Raw genomic sequence first — 25,056 nt, forward strand, 5'->3', positions numbered from 1 at the left:
TCATGCAGTCACCACACTCCTCATTAAATAGATGGATGCTCAGCTACACCACCCTGGACCTGATAGGGTGTTTGCAGAGATGAGGCGCTACTACTGGGTTCTGCGAGGAAGGCAGGCTATCAAGAAGTATCAGAGAGCTTGCACTGGTTGCATGAAGTGGAGAGGGAAGCCAGTGGTGCCGAGGATGGCAGACCTGCCCTCAGCCCGTCTGCGGCTGCTCAAACCTCCATTCTTCTCAACAGGCATGGACTGCTTTGGGCCGTACATGGTCAAGACTGGGAGGCAAAGCGAAAAGCGCTGGGGGATCATTTTCAAATGTCTCACGACGAGATGTATACATCTGGATCTACTCACCAGCCTCGACACAGATGCTTTCCTCCTCGCACTGAGACGGTTCATCGCACGGAGAGGCACTCCCTTTGAGGTCCTCTCTGACCAAGGGACTAACTTCCGAGGGGGAGATAAGGAGCTGAAGGAGGCATTTGCAGCAATGGAGTCACAGTTGCAGGAGCGGCTTGCAGAAAAACAGATTAAGTTTCGTCTTAACCCGCCAGCATCTCCCCACTTTGGTGGTGTCTGCGAGCGTGAGATCCAATCAGTCAAGAAATCCCTACAAGTGGTCATAGGTGCACAAGTGCTCCAAGCAGAGGTTCTGCTCACACTCCTCATCGAAGTGGAAGGCATCCTCAATGCCAAGCCTTTAGGATACGTATCCTCGGATGTGGCCGATCCAGACCCAGTGACGCCCAGCATGTTGTTGATGGGGCAGCAGGATGCCTCTCTTCCACAAGTTACCTATGCCCCTGACACCCTCACCAGGAGGCGCTGGCGTCATTGCCAGATGATGGCCGACCACTTCTGGACACAGTTTATCAGGAACTACTTGCCCTCTCTTCAAACCCGCCAGAGATGGCGCCAACACACAGATCATCTCCCCCTGGACACAGTTGTGATGATTGTTGACCCTCAGCTTCCACGTGCTCACTGGCCAATGGGGAGGGTGGTAAAGCTGAATGCAAGTGATGATGGATGTATACGGACTGCTGAAGTCAAAGTTGGCGAGAAGACTTACCTGAGACCAGTTGCTCGGCTGGTCCAGCTGTCAGCTCTTCCTGAAGATAATCCTGGTTAAAGGATTGCTGTGGGAATTTATGTTTGTTTCAAAATTGCCATGCTATTTAGGGGGCGGCTGTTATAAATTCCCTCTGTCAGTGATTAAGATAGAAGATAAATTTCCCTAGTTAATGTTAATTGTTGAATATAATTGACTATATTATTGCTGACGTAAACAAGTTACTAATGTAGTCATGCACCTTTAAGTTGAGTTTTTTTTGAGTCAGGCAGTTTACCGGGCAGCTATGTTTACCTCTCGGGGTCCTTCGGGCAGTGTATTGAACAGTGTGTACCAGAGTGTGCTTAGCTGCTGCTGCTACAAAGTCATATATAAAGAAGTTGAAATGTAAAACGGTGTCCTTATTCCCTAACCGGAGTACGCTCACGGGTGAAGAGTCCCAGCACAACAACAACATCAGTTTATCCATATAGTTCTTCAATAATTACTGTCATGTTTATTTATACGTACATAACATATTTCTATTAGGCTTGCAGTTATGTGTGCGTACAGTATGTGCGCACGCAAGTCAAATGTTTGTACAAGTTTGCTCCCTTTGCATCAGGCTTGGGAGGTGGGACAATAAGTAGCCAAGAAGGTGTCTTCATCATGGGTTTGGGTGGGGGCTCTGAAAGGAGTAAAAGGGAGGCAGAGGGGCACGTGTGTAATGTCTCCGCCTGGGCGCTGGCCTTTGTATCAGAGCAGTCAACACATCCCGGAATATCAGCAGTGGACGTTTGCTTCATCCGGTAATATTGGCAGGTTATGTTGGGGTGTATCAGCTCCTCTGCTGGGACGCATGCAGGGAGGCGTAACGTGGTACGTTTAGGGACTACTCCTAGCTGTATCTGCCTTCCTGGGCTCTGATAGTGCAAGACATAGATAACGAGTGCATGTCTGTATCAGTGCTCTGTTGTTGGGAGAGCTAACTCCGAAGATAGGATGGAGTGAGATCATTAACCTACATTTGCGCAAGGGAAAAAAACAGGTCCAATACAAAGGCTGTATTCAAAGTTCTGCTCGTACGCCACTGCAAACTAAACCATACCTCGGTTTTTGTTTGTCACACTTTTTGTATGATTCAGTTTTCAACAAAAGTTTGCCCTGGTTTTTGTAAACCCTCTAGGTCGGGGGTCAGCAACCCACGGCTCTAGAGCCGCATGCGGCTCTTTAGCACCACCCTCGTGTATTTGGCAAGCACTGTTTTGTCCTACTAATTTCAGCGATCCATGAACTCATCGTAGTTTGTTTACATGTACAAACCCCGTTTCCATATGATTTGGGAAATTGTGTTAGATGTAAATACAAACGGAATACAATTATTTGCAAATCATTTTCAACCCATATTCAGTTGAATATGCTACAAAGACAACATATTTGATGTTCAAACTGATAAACATTTTTTTTTTTGCAAATAATCATTAACTTTAGAATTTGATGCCAGCAACACGTGACAAAGAAGTTGGGAAAGGTGGCAATAAATACTGATAAAGTTGAGGAATGCTCAACAAACACTTATTTGGAACATCCCACAGGTGAACAGGCAAATTGGGAACAGGTGGGTGCCATGTTTGGGTATAGAAGTAGATTCCATGAAATGCTCAGTCATTCACAAACAAGGATGGGGCGAGGGTCACCACTTTGTCAACAAATGTGTGAGCAAATTGTTGAACAGTTAAAGAAAAACCTTTCTCAACCAGCTATTGCAAGGAATTTAGGGATTTCACCATCTACGGTCCAGAAACCCACTGTCAGTAACTACAGTTGGTCGCTACATCTTTAAGTGCAAGTTAAAACTCTCCTATGCAAGGCGAAAACCGTTTATCAACAACACCCAGAAACGCCGTCGGCTTCGCTGGGCCTGAGCTCATCTAAGATGGACTGATACAAAATGGAAAAGTGTTCTGTGGTGTGACGAGTCCACATTTCAAATTGTTTTTGGAAACTGTGGACGTCGTGTCCTTTGTACCAAAGAGGAAAAGAACTATCCGGATTGTTATAGGTGCAAAGTTGAAAAGCCAGCATCTGTGATGGTATGGGGGTGTATTAGTGCCCAAGACATGGGTAACTTACACATCTGTGAAGGCGCCATTAATGCTGAAAGGTACATACAGGTTTTGGAGCAACATATGTTGCCATTCAAGCAACGTTACCATGGATGCCCCTGCTTATTTCAGCAAGACAATGCCAAGCCACGTGTTACATCAACGTGGCTTCATAGTAAAAGAGTGCAGGGTACTAGACTGGCCTGCCTGTATTCCAGACCTGTCTCCCACTGAAAATGTATGGCGCATTATGAAGCTTAAAATACCACAACGGAGACCCCCGGACTGTTGAACAACTTAAGCTGTACATCAAGCAAGAATGGGAAAGAATTCCACCTGAGAAGTTAAGTTAAAGTTAAAGTACCAATGATTGTCACACACACACTAGGTGTGGTGAAATTTGTCCTCTGCATTTGACCCATCCCCATGATCACCCCCTGGGAGGTGAGGGGAGCAGTGGGCAGCAGCGGCGCCGCGCCCGGGAATCATTTTGGTGATTTAACCCCCAATTCCAACCCTTGATGCGGAGTGCCAAGCAGGGAGGTAATGGGTCCCATTTTTATAGTCTTTGGTATGACTCGGCCGGGGTTTGAACTCACAACCTACCGATCTCAAGGCGGACACTCTAACCACTAGGCCACTGAGTAGGTAGAGAAGCTTAAAAAATGTGTCTCCTCAGTTCCCAAACGTTTACTGAGTGTTGTTAAAAGGAAAGGCCATGTAACACAGTGGTGAACATGCCCTTTCCCAACTACTTTGGCACGTGTTGCAGCCATGAAATTCTAAGTTAATTATTATTTGCAAAAAAAAAAAAATAAAGTCTATGAGTTTGAACATCAAATATCTTGTCTTTGTAGTGCATTCAATTGAATATGGGTTGAAAAGGATTTGCAAATCATTGTATTCCGTTTATGTTTACATCTAACACAATTTCCCAACTCATATGGAAACGGGGTTTGTACAACTTTCTCCGATGCTGCCACAGAAAGACATGTTTTTTGCCATTCCTTTTTTGTCTCATATTGTCCACCAAACGTTTTCTGCTGTGCATGAATGCACAAAGGTGAGCTTTGTTGATGTTATTGACTTGTGTGGAGTAGTTATCAGGCATATTTGGTCAATCCATGACTGGAAGCTAATTGATGCTAACATGCTATTCAGGCTAGCTGTATGTACATATTGCATCATTATGCCTCGTTTGTAGGTATATTTGAGCTCATTTAATTTCCTTTACTTATGTCCTCTGTGTATTTAATTTATATTTGTATGTCTCATGACACATTATCTGTATGTAATATTGGCTGCATTTGTGGTATTTGTTTGTGTGCCATGTTGTTACAGACCACAGCAAACGTTACCGTGCTGTTCCAGACCACAGCAAACGTCACCATGTCATTCCAGACCACAGCAAACGTTACCGTGTTGTTCCAGACCACAGCAAACATTACCACGCTGTTCCAGACCACAGCAAACGTTACCATGTTGTTCCAGACCACAGCAAACATAATCATGCTGTTCCAGACCACAGCAAACATTACCATGTTGTTCCAGACCACAGAAAACATTACCTAGCTTACCAAAGATTGTAATAAATCCATTAGAAGAAGACAGCCTGCCGTTTCCTTTAACTTGGACGCACACATCTATACATACAGTACCTTTGGCCATTCTAAGACAGTCATTTCGAGGCGTTATCTCACTCTCTGAAAAGCCTCCGTTATACTAATATTTTCCATCCATCCATCCATCCAGCCATCCATCCATTTTCTACCGCTTGTCCCTTTCGGGGTCGCGGGGGGTGCTGGAGCCTATCTCAGTTGCATTCGGGTGAAAGGCGGGGGTACACCCTGGACAAGTCGCCACCTCATCGCAGGGCCAACACAGCTAGAGAGACAACATTCACACTCACATTCACACACTAGTTTTCCAATGTTGTAAAAATGTGTAGAATAAATATTAAATTTCAACATTTCTGTCAACGAAGATTTGCGTCAGCCTGTGACACACGTTTCTTTCAGCACAGCGTGGTGCCAGGCAAACAAAACAAATACCTGTGCAAGCAGATATTCTCAAACATGAACAACATCAAATCCAAATACCGTACCCGCCTCACAGATAAGAGCTTGCAGTCTAACATAGCTAATATAAACACTCACATCATGTTTTGCCTTCATTTTAAGACAAATATAAGGCTTTTAATTTTTTGCGGCTCCAGACAGATTTGTTTTTTTGGTCCAATATGACTCTTTCAACATTTTGGGTTGCCGACCCCTGCTCTAGGTTATCATACGACCAAATGTTGCACGAAACAAATCAGCATACAGCATACCTGCCAACTTTTGAAATCAGAAAAACCTAGTAGCCAGGGTCCAGGAGCCGCAGGCCCCAGTAGGTCCAGGACAAAGTCCTGGTGGGGGGTTCCTTTGCCCCCCGACGCAAAATGATTATTAGCATTCAGACAGGTTAAAATGTTGCTAAAACCATCACTTTTCTATCAGTCACAGTGACTTTTCAAAACAAAAATATTACAGCAAAAATCATATGGGTTGATTGACATGTTTATTCTGTAAGCTAACTTCAATAGTTTGAAATTATTTTGACAGTTAATGCCAGTTATCCTGTCAACCTTTCACAAGACTTCAATTTGTTAATTGAAAGTATAAACAGTATAAACACTTTTTACAGTAAACAAATGGTAAAACAGTGCTAAACAATTCCATAAAATTTTTTTTTTATGTCATTATTAACTTTCTGTCCAAGCTTGTATAATCTACTGCCTTGTTCAATTGTAAAACATATTCTGTGCCTAAAATTCTCATTTCTATCACAATTATCATACTGTAAACATGGTAAGCTAACTTCATTAAAATTAATAGTCCTGTCAATAGCATGGAATTACAATTCAAATGTAGTTTTTTTGTAAGCCTTTCAAAAGAATTCAAAATATGAAAAATTAATGAAAATTAATTTAAGCCATCAGACACTTGAAAAGTGGCACATCACATCTCTAATGTAATCATTTTAACTTTTCAACAGAAATAGCACTGCAAAAATATTAAGGACATACTTCTGTATTTTGGTAGTTATGCTGTCAACATTTAACAAGATTTCTTCAACTTGGACTTGAAAGCATAAATAGTATAAACACTTTTAACAGTATAACAGTACTAAACAATTCCAATAGATAACATTGGTGTCATTACCTTTTTGTGGCTAAAATCCAAATTTATTCTATCAGATTGATCATACTGCAAAAACGTGGTCTTTTACATCGCTAATTCCTCCGTGTCCGATCGAAAAATCTTGTCTGCACAAGGTGCAATTCGCGTAGTTTTCACCCTTTTTGGAACGGATAATTTGCTTTTGAATATTCTTCACAGAATGACTGCAGTTTTCTTTTCGGTTTAAGACTCGTTTGCGATTTTTCTCCGGCTGATTCCATGATCGTTCGCTCGTTTGGAAACAATGGCAAATGGTGCCTCGTGCTTGGCAGCGGTGCTATAAATAGCCTCGCGCATGGCATTTGGAATGGCTCGATAGGAAGTTACGGGAAGCAGTGTCGATTGTCATTGTTGTTACGCGATTTCGTGAATAAAACTTTAAAAAAAAATTTTTTTTTTAATTAATGAAAAAACGTATTTTTTATCACTGCAACCGTAACCCGGAATAGGTTGATGAAAACCGTACTAATTACGGGAAAACCGGAGTAGTTGGCAGGTATGATACAGTATCATTCCACAAAGTCGGGTGACCACACAAAAAAAATCACACGTGTTGTAGGGCTAGTCTTGGCAAGGACTTCGCGATACCATATGTACAACAATTAGAGATGTAAATCTTAAAACAAGTCACGATTTAAATCGATTCTGATTCTTGGGGTGACGATTCGATTCAGAATCAATTCTCCATTCAGCACGTTTCTCGATTCAAACAGATCGTTGCAAAATATCATTTGGTATGAAAATAATAATAAAACCTTTTCAAAACAGGTTATAGGTTACAAAAGCTTCTCTTGGCTGCTGACAAATGATGTATTGCAAGTAAGTGCGGCAATGGTCTAAAATACGTCTTTTTAAAAAAACATTCTTGAAAATTATGAATTGACTTAGAATCAGATAAATAATCAAAGTAAAGCTGTAAATAAAACATTTTCAGCACCCATATTCCCTATACTTAGTCACAAAATATAATACACCATTGCAGTATTCTGATATGATGATATATCGCAATATATAGTTCAATGATAAATGTAAAATGCAGCCTAAAATACAAGTTGTATAAATGTACACTAGATGACAGTCATTATTATTTCAACAAACTGAGGCAAAAACAATATAAGTCAGATGACCCTTTTACATTTATTGCACTTATACAGAAAGTAGATTAAGTTTTTTTGCCATGTAAAAGGGGAACTGCACTTTTTTTTTTTTATTTGCCTATTTTCACAACTCTCATGTAGGGCAATAACACGTATGTCTTTTTGTATGCATTCTAATTTGTAATATATGGCAAGTACGAGGTGGCTAACAATGTTAAAGTTAAATGTTAAAGTTAAAGTCCAAACGATTGTCACACACACACTGGGTGTGGTGAAATGTGCCTTCTGCATTTGACCCATCCCGATGTTCACACACTGGGAGGTGAGGGGAGCAGTGAGCAGCAGCATGTGCCGTGCTCGGGAATAATTTGGTGATTTAACCCCCAATTCTAGCCCTTGATGCGAAGTGCCAAGCAGGAAGGCAATGGGTCCCATTTTTTTTTTTTAAGAGTCTTTGGTATAACTCGGCCGGGGATTGAACTCACAACCTTCCAGGCTCAAGGCAGACACTCTAGCCACAAGAGCCACTGAGCCACAAGGCCAATGTAGCTAAGCGAGTAATCTATTGCTCAGAAAATTCCCCTTTAAAAAACTGCCAACAATTACATGTTGTGACCTGCAGATTAACCAGGTATTAGCGATATTGTTACTATAAGCCAGACATGGGCAATTATTTTGACTGGGGGGGCCAAATTTAGAGAAAAAAATGTGTCTGAGGTCCGGCATATCTATTTTTAGGAAAACTAATTAATACAAAACCTCACAATAATGTCTGATTGAATGCTAAAAACTTTATGACAGACCGCGTTAAAAACGGAATGGAATTTAAATTTTTTTTACTGAATGAGACACCCAGAATGTACATGAAAATAAAGAATGCGGAATTTACAAAATTAACTATTAACGATAATATACTGATAATTGACAACGTATGAACGTTACAAACCCCCCGCACCCCTCGAGCGACATATTTTACAATCAAGCGAAACGCAACAAAAATGCAACAAACACAGCAAAATATGAACTCGAAGGGTAAAAAAAAACTCACCTACAGTCTGATACATCTGATATATCACTAAGCTTTAGATCTTTGTTGTAAAAATCTCCTTGCACGTCTGTCCCTGACACCCGCATTTCATGCTGGCTGCTCTGGAAACACTCTGTGGAAACGCTCCCCACCCACACTGCTTGGTGCCTTGTCTGAGCTGCTGTGACTTAGATTACCATAGTAACTACAGGTAAAAGCCAGTAAATTAGAATATTTTGAAAAACTTGATTTATTTCAGTAATTGCATTCAAAAGGTGTAACTTGTACATTATATTTATTCATTGCACACAGACTGATGCATTCAAATGTTAATTTCATTTAATTTTGATGATTTGAAGTGGCAACAAATGAAAATCCAAAATTCCGTGTGTCACAAAATTAGAATATTACTTAAGGCTAATACAAAAAAGGGATTTTTAGAAATGTTGGCCAACTGAAAAATATGAAAATGAAAAATATGAGCATGTACAATACTCAATACTTGGTTGGAGCTCCTTTTGCCTCAATTACTGCGTTAATGCGGCGTGGCATGGAGTCGATTAGTTTCTGGCACTGCTCAGGTGTTATGAGAGCCCAGGTTGCTCTGATAGTGGCCTTCAACTCTTCTGCGTTTTTGGGTCTGGCATTCTGCATCTTCCTTTTCACAATACCCCACAGATTTTCTATGGGGCTAAGGTCAGGGGAGTTGGCGGGCCAATTTAGAACAGAAATACCATGGTCCGTAAACCAGGCACGGGTAGATTTTGTGCTGTGTGCAGGCGCCAAGTCCTGTTGGAACTTGAAATCTCCATCTCCATAGAGCAGGTCAGCAGCAGGAAGCATGAAGTGCTCTAAAACTTGCTGGTAGACGGCTGCGTTGACCCTGGATCTCAGGAAACAGAGTGGACCGACACCAGCAGATGACATGGCACCCCAAACCATCACTGATGGTGGAAACTTTACACTAGACTTCAGGCAACGTGGATCCTGTGCCTCTCCTGTCTTCCTCCAGACTCTGGGACCTCGATTTCCAAAGGAAATGCAAAATTTGCATGGTTGGGTGATGGTTTGGGGTGCCATGTCATCTGCTGGTGTCGGTCCACTCTGTTTCCTGAGATCCAGGGTCAACGCAGCCGTCTACCAGCAAGTTTTAGAGCACTTCATGCTTCCTGCTGCTGACCTGCTCTATGGAGATGGAGATTTCAAGTTCCAACAGGACTTGGCGCCTGCACACAGCGCAAAATCTACCCGTGCCTGGTTTACGGATCATGGTATTTCTGTTCTAAATTGGCCCGCCAACTCCCCTGACCTTAGCCCCATAGAAAATCTGTGGGGTATTGTGAAAAGGAAGATGCAGAATGCCAGACCCAAAAACGCAGAAGAGTTGAAGGCCACTATCAGAGCAACCTGGGCTCTCATAACACCTGAGCAGTGCCAGAAACTCATCGACTCCATGCCACGCCGCATTAACGCAGTAATTGAGGCAAAAGGAGCTCCAACCAAGTATTGAGTATTGTACATGCTCATATTTTTCATTTTCATACTTTTCAGTTGGCCAACATTTCTAAAAATCCCTTTTTTGTATTACCCTTAAGTAATATTCTAATTTTGTGACACACGGAATTTTGGATTTTCATTTGTTGCCACTTCAAATCATCAAAATTAAATGAAATAAACATTTGAATGCATCAGTCTGTGTGCAATGAATAAATATAATGTACAAGTTACACCTTTTGAATGCAATTACTGAAATAAATCAAGTTTTTCAAAATATTCTAATTTACTGGCTTTTACCTGTAATTAGATTACCATAGTAACTAATTAGATTACCATAGTAACTAGTATATCATGCAAAAGCACAGATTCCAACCATTGAAAAACTTACGGTCATTTGAAAACATCACTGCACATCATAATAGCAGCTACAGTTTCCATCTAAAAGATCTAAAAAAATGATTTGGGAATGTCCGGCGGGCCAGAATGAAAAGCTTAACAGGCCGCAATTTGCCCAGGCCTGCTATAAGCGCTAGTGCAGAGGAACTACCGGCAATAAATGTGAGTTTTGCATTGTACAATCCCTTTAAATGTCAAAAAATGTCCTTTGCTTTTTAACTGTTGACTCCTTGCACTGCCTTGCTCATAACTAACACCACATTCATGAGGTGAGAGCTGCCCCTTTTGTGGACATTTTTAAACTAAAAACACATTTAAGAGTGCGTTTCAGTAATATTCCGTTATCATTTTTATTATTTTATATATCAATTATAATTATTTATTTTTACTACCATATGTATTATTTAATTTGCAATGACTCTGTTATTGCATCATGCAATATGCTTATTTTGATTGCACTGTTTGTATTTTACCCATGTGAAGCATTTTAGGTGCTATATGAATAAAATTGACTTACCTACTTTACTGAGCAAAAGTTGTATTTACAATCAGCCCAAAACGTGACTGTAAGGAAATAAAAAATGTATATTAATACATAAAAATCGATATCATATTGTTAGAAAAAGTATTGCGATATATTGACATATTAATAGTTTTTCCCACCACCAACGGCTTACTTAGTTTCTGTGCTTTTTTTAATTGAATATGGGCTACATTTGTAGGAACATCTCCTTTAAAGTCCCAATCATATGCAAGGTTTGGCATAAGAAAACTGACACTTTATTTGTTTTTGTGTCAAGCAAACACACTTGCAACATATCAACTGTTTGTGTGTATCTTAGTTGTAAAAGTTTGTTTATGCCTGACTATTTTGACTCTCTGTGATGTGGCTAGACTTTACAGCTTTAGCCAAGCAGACACACCAGAGGCTCAAGTGGGCAAACTGGGATGAAGAGGAGTAAGAGGAGAAGCAGAGGGGATGCAGTCCAGGATTTAGTGGAGTGCAGGAGGCTCACACACACAAACGCTTCAATGGGAGATAGAAAACTGAGCAGTGTCCCGCTCTTTTGTTTATAAACTGAAGATTTGCTCAGAGTGACAGAGAGCAGTGCTCTGGAAAACTACCACCCAGTGATGCACACGAATACACTGTGTACACATTTATTGGACTTTTTTTAATTTATTATTCCTTTGAACTACAGAACTTTTGTTCAATACCAAATGTTAAAAAGCTCAAAAAAGACTATTTAAGGAGGTAAAATTGAAATTTGGCTTGAAGATGTGTTCAAAAGAGGTCCATAATCTTGTAATAGGGTTTAGGTCAGTGAAGGAAGACCTCCCTCATTACTATTTCAATCGGAATTAAACGATTCGGTGCATTTGCAAACAGCTAAAATGATGTACAAAGCAAACTATAACCTGCTGGCCGAGAATGTACAACAATTCTTCTCAACAAAAGAGGAGAAATATAACCTTAGAGGAAAATCAAATTTCAAACATTTGAATGCGCGTACAACACCTAAAACCTTTAGCATATCTGTAGGTGGAATTAAATTGTGGAACGGATTAACCAAATAAATCAAACAAAGCACCAATATGATTCAGTTTAAGAGACTGTTCAAACTACAACTGTTCACAAAGTACACAGTACAATAATTATGATGAACATCTTGAACCCTTTTTTTTTTTCTTTTGAGATAAAGATTGGTTATGTATTTAATATTTGTTTACTTACTATATTATATTAATTATTTATTATTTATTTATTCACTGTTCTATTACAGAGAACAAGGAAATGGGATAAAATTGCTATGGAATGAAAAGGGGTAGGATTAAAGAAGCTCTGCTTCTTCCTACTCCTTTTCAGACGTGCTGTAATGAAACCACTGGAAATATGTGGCGCATTACATTGTATCGTATGCATGTTCCAAATAAACTGAAACTGAACTGAACTGAACATTTACCTTACATTTTACTTCACAGATTTTTGTTATTGTATTTTAACAGTCTAACTTGTTTTTTTTAATGTTTTGAATATTTAATGAATATGACTAGGCAGCACGGTGTCACGGTGTGGTTAGCGCTCGTGCCCCACAGCGAGAAGGTCCTGGCTGTGTGGAGTTTGCATGTTCTCCCCGTGACTGCGTGGGTTATGTCCGGCTGATTGGCAACACTAAATGTGAATGTGAGTGTGAATGGTTGTCTGTCTGTGGTGGGTGTACCCTGCCTTAACCCAGATAGGGACAAGCGGTAGAAAATGGATGGACGGATTTGACCAAGAACATTGCCTGTACAGTTACCCAAACGTTTATACTGACCCTCAAACTAATTATTTCCAAGGGAGCTATAACGGACAACTATTGATGCTCCGTCTTGTTTGTGTCTGATTTTAATGTTGTATGTACAACTCTCGACCGGCCACGACATTAGGCAAACCTGTGCAAAAAAGAATTATTTTTTACAAAGGCACAGGTCTGTAGGTGGTTTGTCACGCCCTAATTTAAGATTTTACTATTGGGCAGCCAACATACATAACATGATTTCTTGGATCCACGAACAGCAGACTGGAAGCTACCTCGCTAGTAGCTTTTGCTTACATTATTCTTATTTTATTTTTTTATATATATATTTATTTATTTATTATTATGTTTTATTTAATTTTTTGATTATTTATTTATTTGTTTTGGGGGGGAGGGAGGGAGAAGAAAAAAAAGTGTCTGTTTTCTTAGTACCTGTATTATGATTTCCCTATCAAATTAATACACAAATATTATAAAAATAAAAAAAAAAGTGTGCAGATGACAAATATCGCTTGCCATCATCATGTTGATGCAAAACATTCCCTTGAAACATTGTTCAAGATTACTTTTGGGCGTTCTTGTCACCATCCAAACTTTTAACTTAACCGACAACTTTTACATTTATCCATCACATGCTATATGCAGATACATGTGTGTGTGTGTGTGTGTGTACACATTCCAGACAATAAACTCCATCATACTGTAGAAAAGAAGACTTCCAGGCCATTAACCCACACTGTGTCTGAATATTAGTCTTATTTTGCAGAAATCCCTCCTCCCGTCGGATGTTCTTGTCACCAAGTATCAGAAAGGACTGCGTTCTATTTTGTTTTTAATTATTTTTAATAATAATATTTCCACTGCAATAAACATGTTCATAACTCTCTCTTATTGTCCACAGCATCCTGTACCCCTACACTCCCGCTGGGTATTTGCACTCTCCGCAACCTCGCTTTGTGTTGTTTTAGTTTGATGTTCTGCCTCTTCAGATGGACTTGAACCGAGAAGAAGCAATGTGTGTGCTGGGGGAGCAAAGAGGGCGCGGGGTGTGCGGCTGCGATAATGGACAGAGAGCTGGAGTGCTGGGACAAAGATGGATGATGTTTTTCTCGCCCCCGGCTTCACTCAGAGATTACAGTTGTTATTTCTTTTACAGACTCCCAAGCAACTGTTTTATTTCCATTTTTCATGTTCTTGTTTATTCACAGTTTAATTCCCAGTGACACAGACAACTTGTGGGATGTTTTTCCAGTATTAAAGAAGGAAATATACTCAAAGTCTTTTCCTTGTCTTATTTACTCTAAAAAGATAAACGGCTGGAATGTCCCAATTTAATTGTGTCAAATGAAACTTCCGTATCGCTCAGTTTCATATCCAATATACATTTGAAAATGTAAATACTGTTCTAAATACCTGCAGCTCTTGCCTATACCCTAGCTCAGAATAATTAAAATTTAGCTTGATTTGCATTTTCATTTCATTTGGAACTATCAATAAGCATCAATACTTCAAATGACAGAGCTCGTAACGCAAAACTTGTACCGTATTTCAAATTAACATTCCCTATTGAAATTAATTGAAATCAATCTCGAGGGGAACTGCACTTTTTTCCGGGATTTTGCCTATTGTTCGCAATCATCATGAGAGACAATCATTTTCAACACACATTTTTTATTTTTTTTTGGGTTCTAAAGATGATAAAAAAAACGCTTGCAAAATGCGGCTAATGGGAGTCACCATTGTAGCCTCTAAGACAACTTCAAAACCCTCCATCAATGTTTTATATACACACTGCAAATCTACATATAATGTAGTAACAGACACGTTCGTAACAATATGTAATATGTACAATACTTACCGTATTTTGGTCATTTTAAGCATTGTTTGAACTAATTCCTCAGCGCATTTATTTGCGTTTCAATGGCAGTGCACTTCCGACTTCCTGCAACAAATGTGTGTACTAGAGATGCGCGGATAGGCAATTATTTCATCCGCAACCGCATCACAAAAGTCGTCATCCATCCGCCATGCACCCGAACCAACATTTTATCAAAACCACACCCGCCCGCCACCCGCCCGTTGTTATATATCTAATATAGACGATGCAAGGCATTAGTGAGGTTATAAAGCTTTTGCCTGTTAAAGAAAGGAGACTGATCCAATATAGCAGAGACATTCAATGCGTGCCACGCATTAATATCTCTTGGCCACGCATTAGTGGCTAAGAGATATCAATGCGTGATAATATTATTTATCATTATTATAATATTATTGTCATTTCCATTAAGAAAGTGTTGACTATTGTTGCCAATGCCCTCAGATCAGGAGTGCGTTCCTCACACTTTGTGTGCGCAGTTGCAGCAAGCAGAACGAGGCTTTTAAGAAGCTAAAAAAATGTTTTAGAAAGACTAGGCCTATATTTTCGTTAGGTAAAAAAAAAATTCTGAATTTATTTCAATGAATATTAACTTGTTAACGTTATAATGCTCAAATAGGGACGAGGGCGGGGTGCACAGTGAAACAGTGAACAATTTCGCGACAAAGATGAACCTTTATTGATTGATCTGCAGCCATGACAAAATATCAGACAATCTCCATTGTCAACGACAGGCAGGAAAATAAAGATAAACACATAGCCTATGTTGTAGGCATAGGCATAGGCTCATACGTTTTTAAGTTGAAATAAAAAAATAAATAAAAAATGTGCCTCATAAGCCTTAGGCTGTCAATCACACACACAAACTTAAATTATACAATAACATATGTATGTCATCTCCATTTAAACAAAAATAAATTAAATAAATAATAATAATAAATTACCTGCAACTTATTGGCCAAGGTAAATAGCTGAAGGGGGGAAATCAAACCCATCAGACTGCACTTTATCATCAAACTTGAATTATAATGAAAATAGACGGTCGCGACAAACAAAGCAGGCTAAATAGCCTTACATTGTCGCCAATCGGAGATGCGCTTCACTTGAAAGCGAGGCCAAATAATTATTCACACATAGTAGTATATCTCGAATAGAAAAAAAACACAATAAACAACGCAATTGACTTAATTCCTTTGCATTGTAGTGCGCCCAAACAACACGTAACCATCACAATTATTTAGCTGACCGAACTCAATATAGGTTAGACATGGGCTTATTTGGTATAGCCTATAAGTAACGTAGACTAATTCGTTTAATATATCCAACCGTATGTCTACTTACTTTTTTTTTTGTTAGCACTATGCAGGAATAAAATGGCATCTACAGTGCCAGGATTCATGCGAGAGCGCCTGGCCTCTAAAATGTGCCCTGCTGCGCTGAAGGAGCGCTCACTTGCGCCACTTGTTGCTGGGACGCGGTGCCATCTTTTTCTTTTTTTCTTCTTCTTCTGTTGTGTTGTGCTGCAGTGCCTGATGAATAATTGACTGTTTCAAAGAGTGCTGCTCGTTTTTCGTATGTGGGTAACAACATTTAACTATGTATATATATTTCCGAATTGGTTCAACCGCCAACCGCCCGCATCTATTTAAAATCTATTTTTACCCGCCCGACCCGCGGTTTATCCGCGGACTCCGCGGTTGTGTCCGCAAACCGCGCATCTCTAGTGTGTACCTACTATTGGAAACAAACGCGAGTGTTTTCTAATCATGGCAGAATTGGTAAGAGACAACAGAGACGACTATATTCGGACAAATGAGGATTCACAACCTTGTCTTTTTGAAGCTGAATATACAGAGGATGAACTAATGCTTCCAGACGCGAGCACGGTAAGAGACTGAATCGTTGGAACAGACAGAAGCCAAAAAAGTGAGGTCAGCATGACTTGACTGTGCAAATGTGGAACTTGGAGCCAAGATATGCCAATACAAATGGCGTGTTTACACAAATTTGACTGGAAAAAAAACTTCTCCAGCCAGCTGGACCAAACAGACAAATAACCATCAACTGAGTCACTATAATATTGATTATTATACATACAGCACATCACCGTGTATAAACAAAACATGAAATTTGGTCTAATACTTTACAGATACTGTAATATGATTGTTCATGTTTTTCAGTCAGTACAGATTGCTGTCCTATCACAGTGTTTTGCATTACAGCCATTCAGCTGTTGACGCAGTAGCTAGCTTACCTCTTGCTGTAGCTAGCTTACCGCTAACGGCGTAGCATGCCGTCGCAAGACGATGTGTTACTACGCTAGAAAAATAGTTCCTCAGTGTTTGCTCTTACAATAACAATGTTGCTACAGCTTGATTATTATACAGGTTACCGAACGTAAATGAAGTATTGTTGGTGGTTTATAGATGCATTTTCAAAGTGATTTAGGGGCAAAATGCATTGGTCCCATTAACTGCATTGCTAGCCACCTAGAACGAGCCCGATTATTACAAATTAGAATGCAAAAAAAAACGTTATCTTCTTGTCTGTCATAAGGATTGTGAACGATAGGCAACATTTCTAAAAACGTGCAGTTCCCCTTTTACTGAGCCATGTTATGATTTTTTTTACATTAAAAAAAAACATTTGGTTGTGGTCTACAAAACATTTTATTGTGTTTCTTTTATCAGAATATAGCCTAAATGATGTTTTACAGGTGCTTTCTGACAGTTTACCCTGGAGAGCAAACTTCTAAGGTATCTCCTTGCAGCTGCTTCTCCGTCAAACACACCATCAGCAGCTTTTCCATATTTTCATGGATAAACGTCCACTGTTTAGATATCATTTTAACATTCTTGGCTGGTGATGGACTCATTCTGCTTGAGTATGTATGGTGCAGACTAGCAGTGATTCGCTCGAAATGTTTCGCTAAGTTGGTGACACGCTTGGTCATTTAAATTTAAATTTGGCTTGATTTTCATTTTCATTTATTTGGAGCTGGTAATAGACATACAGTATTTTAAATATGTAATTTTTAAGTAAATGTAAAATTGTTCCTCTCTATTTTGGTGACAGTTAAATATAAATGTTTTTGTCAATAAATGAAAGGCATGTTGAAATTAGCAATGCCTCAAGCAGCTTTAATGATGCATTCAAAGGCAAACTGCCTCATTCTTTCAGGTTTTACATAATTGCATGACAAAATTGATTTAACAAAAACATAGGGTGTACACTGCTTACCGCCCGAATGCAGCTGAGATAGCTTCCAGCACCCCCCGCGATACCCGAATGGGTCAAGCGGTAGAAAATGGATGGTTGGATATACAAACCCCGTTTCCATATGAGTTGGGAAATTGTGTTAGATGTAAATATAAACGGAATACAATGATTTGCAAATCCTTTTCAACCCATATTCAATTGAATGCACTACAAAGACAAGATATTTGATGTTCAAACTTATAAACCTTTTTTTTTTTTTGCAAATAATAATTAACTTAGAATTTCATGGCTGCAACACGTGCCAAAGTAGTTGGGAAAGTTGGGAAAACGATTGGTAACTGAGGAAACTAATTGTTGAAGCTTTGAAAGTGGAATTCTTTCCCATTCTTGTTTTATGTAGAGCTTCAGTCGTTCAACAGTTCGGGGTCTCCGCTGTCGTATTTTACGCTTCATAATGCGCCACACATTTTCGATGGGGGACAGGTCTGGACTGCAGGCGAGCCAGGAAAGTACTGGCACTCTTTTTTTACGAAGCCAGTAACACGTGCTGAATGTGGCTCGGCATTGTCTTGCTGAAATAAGCAGGGGCGTCCATGAAAAAGACGGCGATGAGATGGCAGCATATGTTGTTCCAAAACATGTATGTACCTTTCATCATTAATGGTGCCTTCACAGATGTGTAAGTTACCCATGCCTTGGGCACTAATGCAACCCCATACCATCCCAGATGCTGGCTTTTGAACTTTGCGTCGATAACAGTCTGGATGGTTCGCTTCCCCTTTGGTCCGGATGACACGATGTCGAATATTTCCAAAAACAATTTGAAATGTGGGCTTCACGGTGGCAGAGGGGTTAGTGCATCTGCCTCACAATACGAAGGTCCTGAGTAGTCTTGGGTTCAATCCCGGGCTCGGGATCTTTCTGTGTGGAGTTTGCATGTTCTCCCCGTGACTGCGTGGGTTCCCTCCGGGTACTCCGGCTTCCTCCCACCTCCAAAGACATGCACCTGGGGATAGGTTGATTGGCAACACTAAATTGGCCCTAGAGTGTGGATGTGAGTGTGAATGTTGTCTGTCTATCTGTGTTGGCCCTGCGATGAGGTGGCGACTTGTCCAGGGTGTACCCCGCCTTCCGCCCGATTGTAGCTGAGATAGGCTCCAGCGCCCCCCGCCACCCCAAAGGGAATAAGCGGTAGAAAATGGATGGATGGAATTTGAAATGTGGACTCGTCAGACCACAGAACACTTTTCCACTTTGCATCAGTCCATCTTAGATGATCTCGGACCCAGAGAAGCCGGCGGCGTTTCTGGATGTTGTTGATAAATGGCTTTTGCTTTGCATAGTAGAGCTTTAACTTGCACTTACAGATGAAGAGACAAACTGTATTTAGTGACAGTGGTTTTCTGAAGTGTTCCTGAGCCCATGTGGTGATATCCTTTAGAGATTGATGTCGGTTTTTGATACAGTGCCGTCTGAGAGATCGAAGGTCACGGTCATTCAATGTTGGTTTCCGGCCATGCCGCTTACGTGGAGTGATTTCTCCAGATTCTCTGAACCTTTTGATGATATTATGGACCGTAGATGTTGAAATCCCTAAATTTCTTGCAATTGCACTTTGAGAAATGTTGTTCTTAAACTGTTTGACTATTTGCTCACACAGTTGTGGACAAAGGGGTGTACCTCGCCCCATCCTTTCTTGTGAAAGACTAAGCATTTTTTGGGAAGCTGTTTTTATACCCAATCATGGCACCCACCTGTTCCCAATTAGCCTGCACACCTGTGGGATGTTCCAAATAAGTGTTTGATGAGCATTCCTCAACTTTATCAGTATTTATTGCCTTTGCTTTGTCACGTGTTGCTGGCATCAAATTCTAAAGTTAATGATTATTTGCAAAAGATTTTTTTTATCAGTTTGAACATCAAATATGTTGTCTTTGTAGCATGTTCAACTGGATATGGGTTGAAAATGATTTGCAAATCATTGTATTCCGTTTATATTTACATCTAACACAATTTCCCAACTCATATGGAAACGGGGTTTGTAGATATATGAAATTCCTGGGTGTTAAAAATCATCAACATGTATACTGAACCAAACCAAAAACCGTGGTAGGAATCGAACCAGGGATTTTGTGAACTGTTCCACCTCTAATATTTTACATGCATATACATATACATGTAAATTATTACATGCATATACATATATACGGGCAGCACGGAGGAACAGGGGTTAGTGCATGTGCCTCACAATTCGAAGGTCCTGAGTACAATCCCAGGATCTTTCTGTGTGGAGTTTGCATGTTTTCCATTTCGTGGGTTCCCTCCGGGTACTCCGGCTTTCTCCCACCTCCAAAGACATGCACCTGGGGATAGGTTGATTGGCAACACTAAATTGGCCCTGGTGTGTGAATGTGAGTGTGAATGTTGTCTGTCTATCTGTGTTGGCCCTGCGATGAGGTGGCGACTTGTCCAGAGTGTACGCCGCCTTCCGCCCGAATGCAGCTGAGATAGGCTCCAGCGCCCCCTCGCGACCCCGAAAGGGACAAGCGGTAGAAAATGGATGGATATACATATATACATACATATATATATATATATATATATATATATATATATATATATATACATATATACATATTAGAGATGCGCGGATAGGCAATTATTTCATCCGCAACCGCATCAGAAAGTCGTCAACCATCCGCCATCCACCCGATGTAACATTAGATCAGAACCGCACCCGCCCGCACCCGCCCGTTGTTATATATCTAATATAGACGATGCAAGGCATTCGTGAGGTTATAAAGCTTTTGCCTGTTAAAGAAAGGAGACTGATCCAATGCAGCACAGACATTCGCGTGCCACGCTGTCACGACCCAGACGCACACCAGTGCGCAATCATATGGGAGCCGCGCTGAGCGCACCTCCAAGCGCGTCTCGCTGCCGGCGACGGCCGGGTATGGGCCCGACGCTCCAGCGCCATCCATTTTCAGGGCTAGTTGATTCGGCAGGTGGGTTGTTACACACTCCTTAGCGGGTTCCGACTTCCATGGCCACCGTCCTGCTGTCTATATCAACCAGGGTGAGCCCCACCCCTTTCGTGAGCGCACTGCGCGCGGAGTGACCCCTGTTACGCGCCCCCGGCAACAGGGGTGGCGGGCAGGTAAGCTGCGCGGGCGGAGCGTGCGGAGTGACCCCTGTTACGAGCCCCCGGCCACGGGGGTGGCGGGCAGGTAAGCTGCTTACCTGCTGCGCGTGACGCCGGCCGCGGCGAAGGCGGGCGAGGCGGGGTGTCGGTGCGGTGGGCGCGGTGGTGACCCTGGACGTGCGTCGGGCCCTTCTCGCGGATCGCCTCAGCTACGACTCCCGGTGGGGCCCTTTCGGGGGAAGGGGCCTCGGTCCCGGACCCCGGCGAGGCGTCCCTTCTCCGCTCTGTAAAAGTGTCCATCTCTTTTTTTTTTTTTCTTCTGTTGTGGCATATGCAGCAGGTGCCTGCTCGTTTTTCGTATGTGGGTAACAACATTTAACTATGTATATATATTTCCGAATTGGTTTAACTGCCACCCGCCTGAATCTATTTAAAATCTAATTTTCTTTTATTTCAACCGCCCGACCCGACCCGCGGATAAAATCTAATTTTTTTTAATTTCATCCGCCCGATCCGCGGACTCCGCTGTTGTGCCCGCAAACCGCGCATCTCTAATACATATACATACATACATACATACATACATATATATATATATATATATATATATATATATATATATATATATATATATATATATATATACACACACATATATTTACCTAAAAATACATATAGATATATACATCTATATATATACACACATACATACATACATATTCAGATATACATAAATACACATACTGTACATGTATACATATACATATATACATATATACAGTATATCTATACATATAGATATTTACATATAAATATATAAAAATATATACATACATATACATACACATACACACATATATATATATATATAAAGAAAACTCAATGTGTACATATGTACACATTGAGGGATTGTCCCACTTAACCATTATGTGTTAGTGTGTCAATTGTATACAGACAAAACTATTACTCAATTACCAGGGAAGGGCAAACACTAAATTAATTCGGCAGTACATTATTACTTCTGTAAAGAGAGAATTTGGGATACAGCTCTGACACCGGATTGTGCTGATGTACCTAATGAAGTGGTAAAAGCATTCGAACATTTGAGTTGTCATTAGCTTGACTTGTAAAACAATAAGCTAGCAAGCTAAGAGCAATTAATGGATTTTGGGCGTAAACAGATGAAGTGTTTAAGTTGCACATTAAAGAAGACAAGAACACAACATCTGGAAGCCGTCCCTTAATGGTGACATCAGACAACCACACTGACCTTTGACACTCTAGCGGCTAATTAGCAGCACGTCCTTCCATACGCGGCCAGGTCCTGACTTTTTGTCTTTCTTCGTCCCCCTCTGACCCCCTTTATTCCCCACCTGTTGCCCCGTGTCACTGCCACTCTGTGGAAAGAGAGGGAAAATGTTACACTTTGTTTTCAACATTTCCACCGACATCACTATGACAACAAATGATAGCATCTTTTGTTTTTTGGCGTACAGACCTCACGAGAGACATAAGTAATAGATGTAAAGTTATGGCCGCATGTTGCGTGTTTTTTCAGTCAACAAGCCAAGACAAAAAAGGACGTGCAAAATCTTTTTCATGAGCTATTTTAGTCCGTCTCCGTCTCCCTTGTGGACGCATGAAGCTCAGAGGTGATCATCAATCTCCTCCACTCTATTATTACTTTTCCGCTTTGATTCCCGGCCCACCCAGGAGACTGAACCCCCTCCTCACTTCCTCTTTTGACTCTATCACGTCGTTCACCTCGCCCGCCGATGCTGCCTGTATCGCATTCAATCCGAAATATCTCTCGTAGATTTGCGCTCTTGGAGATGTTGCGACACCGGAAGCAGAAAGGTCAGCTCTCGAGGGAAAGACCTCTTATCCATGCACAAGCCAAAGACGCTGAAACAAGATGATGCACTAAATTACTTCCAACAGCAAGGTGCTCATCCTGTCCAAAGATGGCCCGCCCTCCTTCCCCCCTGGTGGCATCAGTGCGGAATGATGTGAGAGGCCAAACAGAGGATTGTGGGTGCCTGATATCAATTACATCAGAGGGGACAGAGGCGCCAGTTTGCCATTTGAGACTTGACCCGCTTCCCTCCTCCTCCTTGTCCTTGCACTTTACCCTCCTAACTGGCACGATGTGTTGAAAGTTACTTTTTGAGTGGAAGCGGATGGATACTACTAAGTACACTTATTTAACTTCCTGTTAAAGGGGAACTATACTTTTGTGGGAATTTTGCCTCTCATTCACAATCATTAGTTTATTTTTATATTTATTCTAAATAGTAAATAAATGCGATCAAAAGTCCGCTTACAATGGAGCCTATGTGAGCCGCTCTATTATGCCTATAAAGCCCTTAAAAACATCCAAATACCTACATTAAGGTGTTATATACAGTACAGGCCAAACGTTTGGACAGACCTTCTCCTCATTCAATTAATTTTCTTTATTTTCATGACTATTTACATTGTAAATTGTCACTGAAGGCATCAAAACTATGAATGAACACATGTGGAGTTATGTACTTAACAAAAAAAAGTTGAAATAACTGAAAACATGTTTTATATTCTAGTCTCTTCAAAATAGCCACCCTTTGCTCTGATTACTGCTTTGCACACTCTTGGCATTCTCTCGACGAGCTTCAAGCACACCTGTGGAGTGAAAACCATTTTAGGTAACTACCTCTTGAAGCTCATCCAGAGAATGCCAAGAGTGTGCAAAGCAGTAATCAATGAATAAACTAGAATATAAAACATGTTGTCAGTTATTTTACCTTTTTTTGTTAAGTACATAACTCCACATGTGTTCATTCATAGTTTTGATGCCTTCAGTGACAATCTAGAATGTAAATACCGGTAGTCATGGAAATAAAAGAAAACCTATTGAATGAGAAGGTGCGTCCAAACTTTTGGCCTACACTGTACACGATGCATATGTAATGTAATAACGGGCACATTTATAGTAATATTTAATATTTACATATTTTGCTCATTTTAAGCATAGACGGCGCATTCATTTAAGAAATGCAACACAACATTTGCTTTTTTTTTTAACAAAATCACTGCTTATTACTCACTGCAGACTTCATGAGAGCCAAAAAACATAATAAAACATCCCTTACTGTACAATGTCTGTAATAAGATAAGATGAAGAATGGCTCATAAACTTTGCGAATAAAAGGTGGGTGGAACCAAGCATCTCTTTATGTCGTTCTCGCCATTTCCCAGGTCTAAACTGGATGCCAAAGTTGACCAATGGTTCCTCTTCCTTCTACTATCCAGGTGAGATGCATGATTTAGGATCTACAAAAATGTTTCCACGTGCAAGGAAACAAGAAAGCAGCTGATCAGTCGATCATGTCAACATAAGAACACAAGCTTGTGATCGCGGCGCCACCATAAACAGTTTGTCTGCATTAGCGCTTATAATAACAATATCACTAATACTTGGTTAATATTCAAGTCACAAAATTTAAATGGAGTATTGTTGGCGCTTTTTGAATAGTTATTTATTGGATTTTATGAGCAGAATGAATGACCGGCTCTGTTGCAAGTGGACTTTTGGAGTTACAATGCATTAAAAAAAAATACATCCGTCATCATGTCTTTCATGTTTGTGAATGATAGAAAAAATGTGTGCAGTTCCCATTTAAAAAGTCACAGTAGAACATGGCTTGCAGCCTTAGTAGTTCATCCAAATCCAAAGTTGGACATAAAGTACAGTATGATGTTTTGATGAACTTTTACATTGTTATAAGTATTGTAGTTATGATATGACAAAAAAAGCTTAACCCTATGTGTTTTTTGTTAAATGTATGCCTGTGTACTTGTGTACTTCAGCGTACTTTACAGTCCCTCCAAGATTTCGCATGTCGTGGTCACGTCAATTCACGCAAATTTAACTGATCTCTGCCAATTTTGTGCAGCCTCGCAACTTTGTCCAATGCCTGCAACTTCCCCACACATTTTGGATAATCAATGTCATTTTTCCAATTTAATTTGTCTGTGAGCCGCCCTAAAACGTGCACGTCAACGGCCTAATCAAATCTTATGTTATATACATTATACCACATTTTAATGATTGAACGACACAATTGCTGTCCTCCCGCATAG

The 25,056-nt window shown here is 40.5% G+C and overlaps 1 protein-coding gene across 2 annotated transcripts in view; it reads right to left on the minus strand.

Moving 5' to 3' along the window:
- The window catches only part of tbpl1 (TBP-like 1), a 68,662-nt gene extending 46,343 nt beyond the window's left edge, over window positions 1-22,319 (minus strand). Inside the window, exon 1 of one of the 2 annotated variants that reach the window (XM_061929295.2) lies at window positions 22,205-22,319. The gene's annotated coding sequence lies outside the window, so the exon portion shown is untranslated. The remainder of the gene's footprint in view (window positions 1-22,204) is intronic. The other variant, XM_061929296.2, reaches the window with a different exon arrangement.
- Window positions 22,320-25,056: the final 2,737 nt, after the last annotated feature.

Source organism: Nerophis lumbriciformis, linkage group LG34 (assembly GCF_033978685.3).
Source record: "Nerophis lumbriciformis linkage group LG34, RoL_Nlum_v2.1, whole genome shotgun sequence".
Classification (NCBI taxonomy): domain Eukaryota; kingdom Metazoa; phylum Chordata; class Actinopteri; order Syngnathiformes; family Syngnathidae; genus Nerophis; species Nerophis lumbriciformis.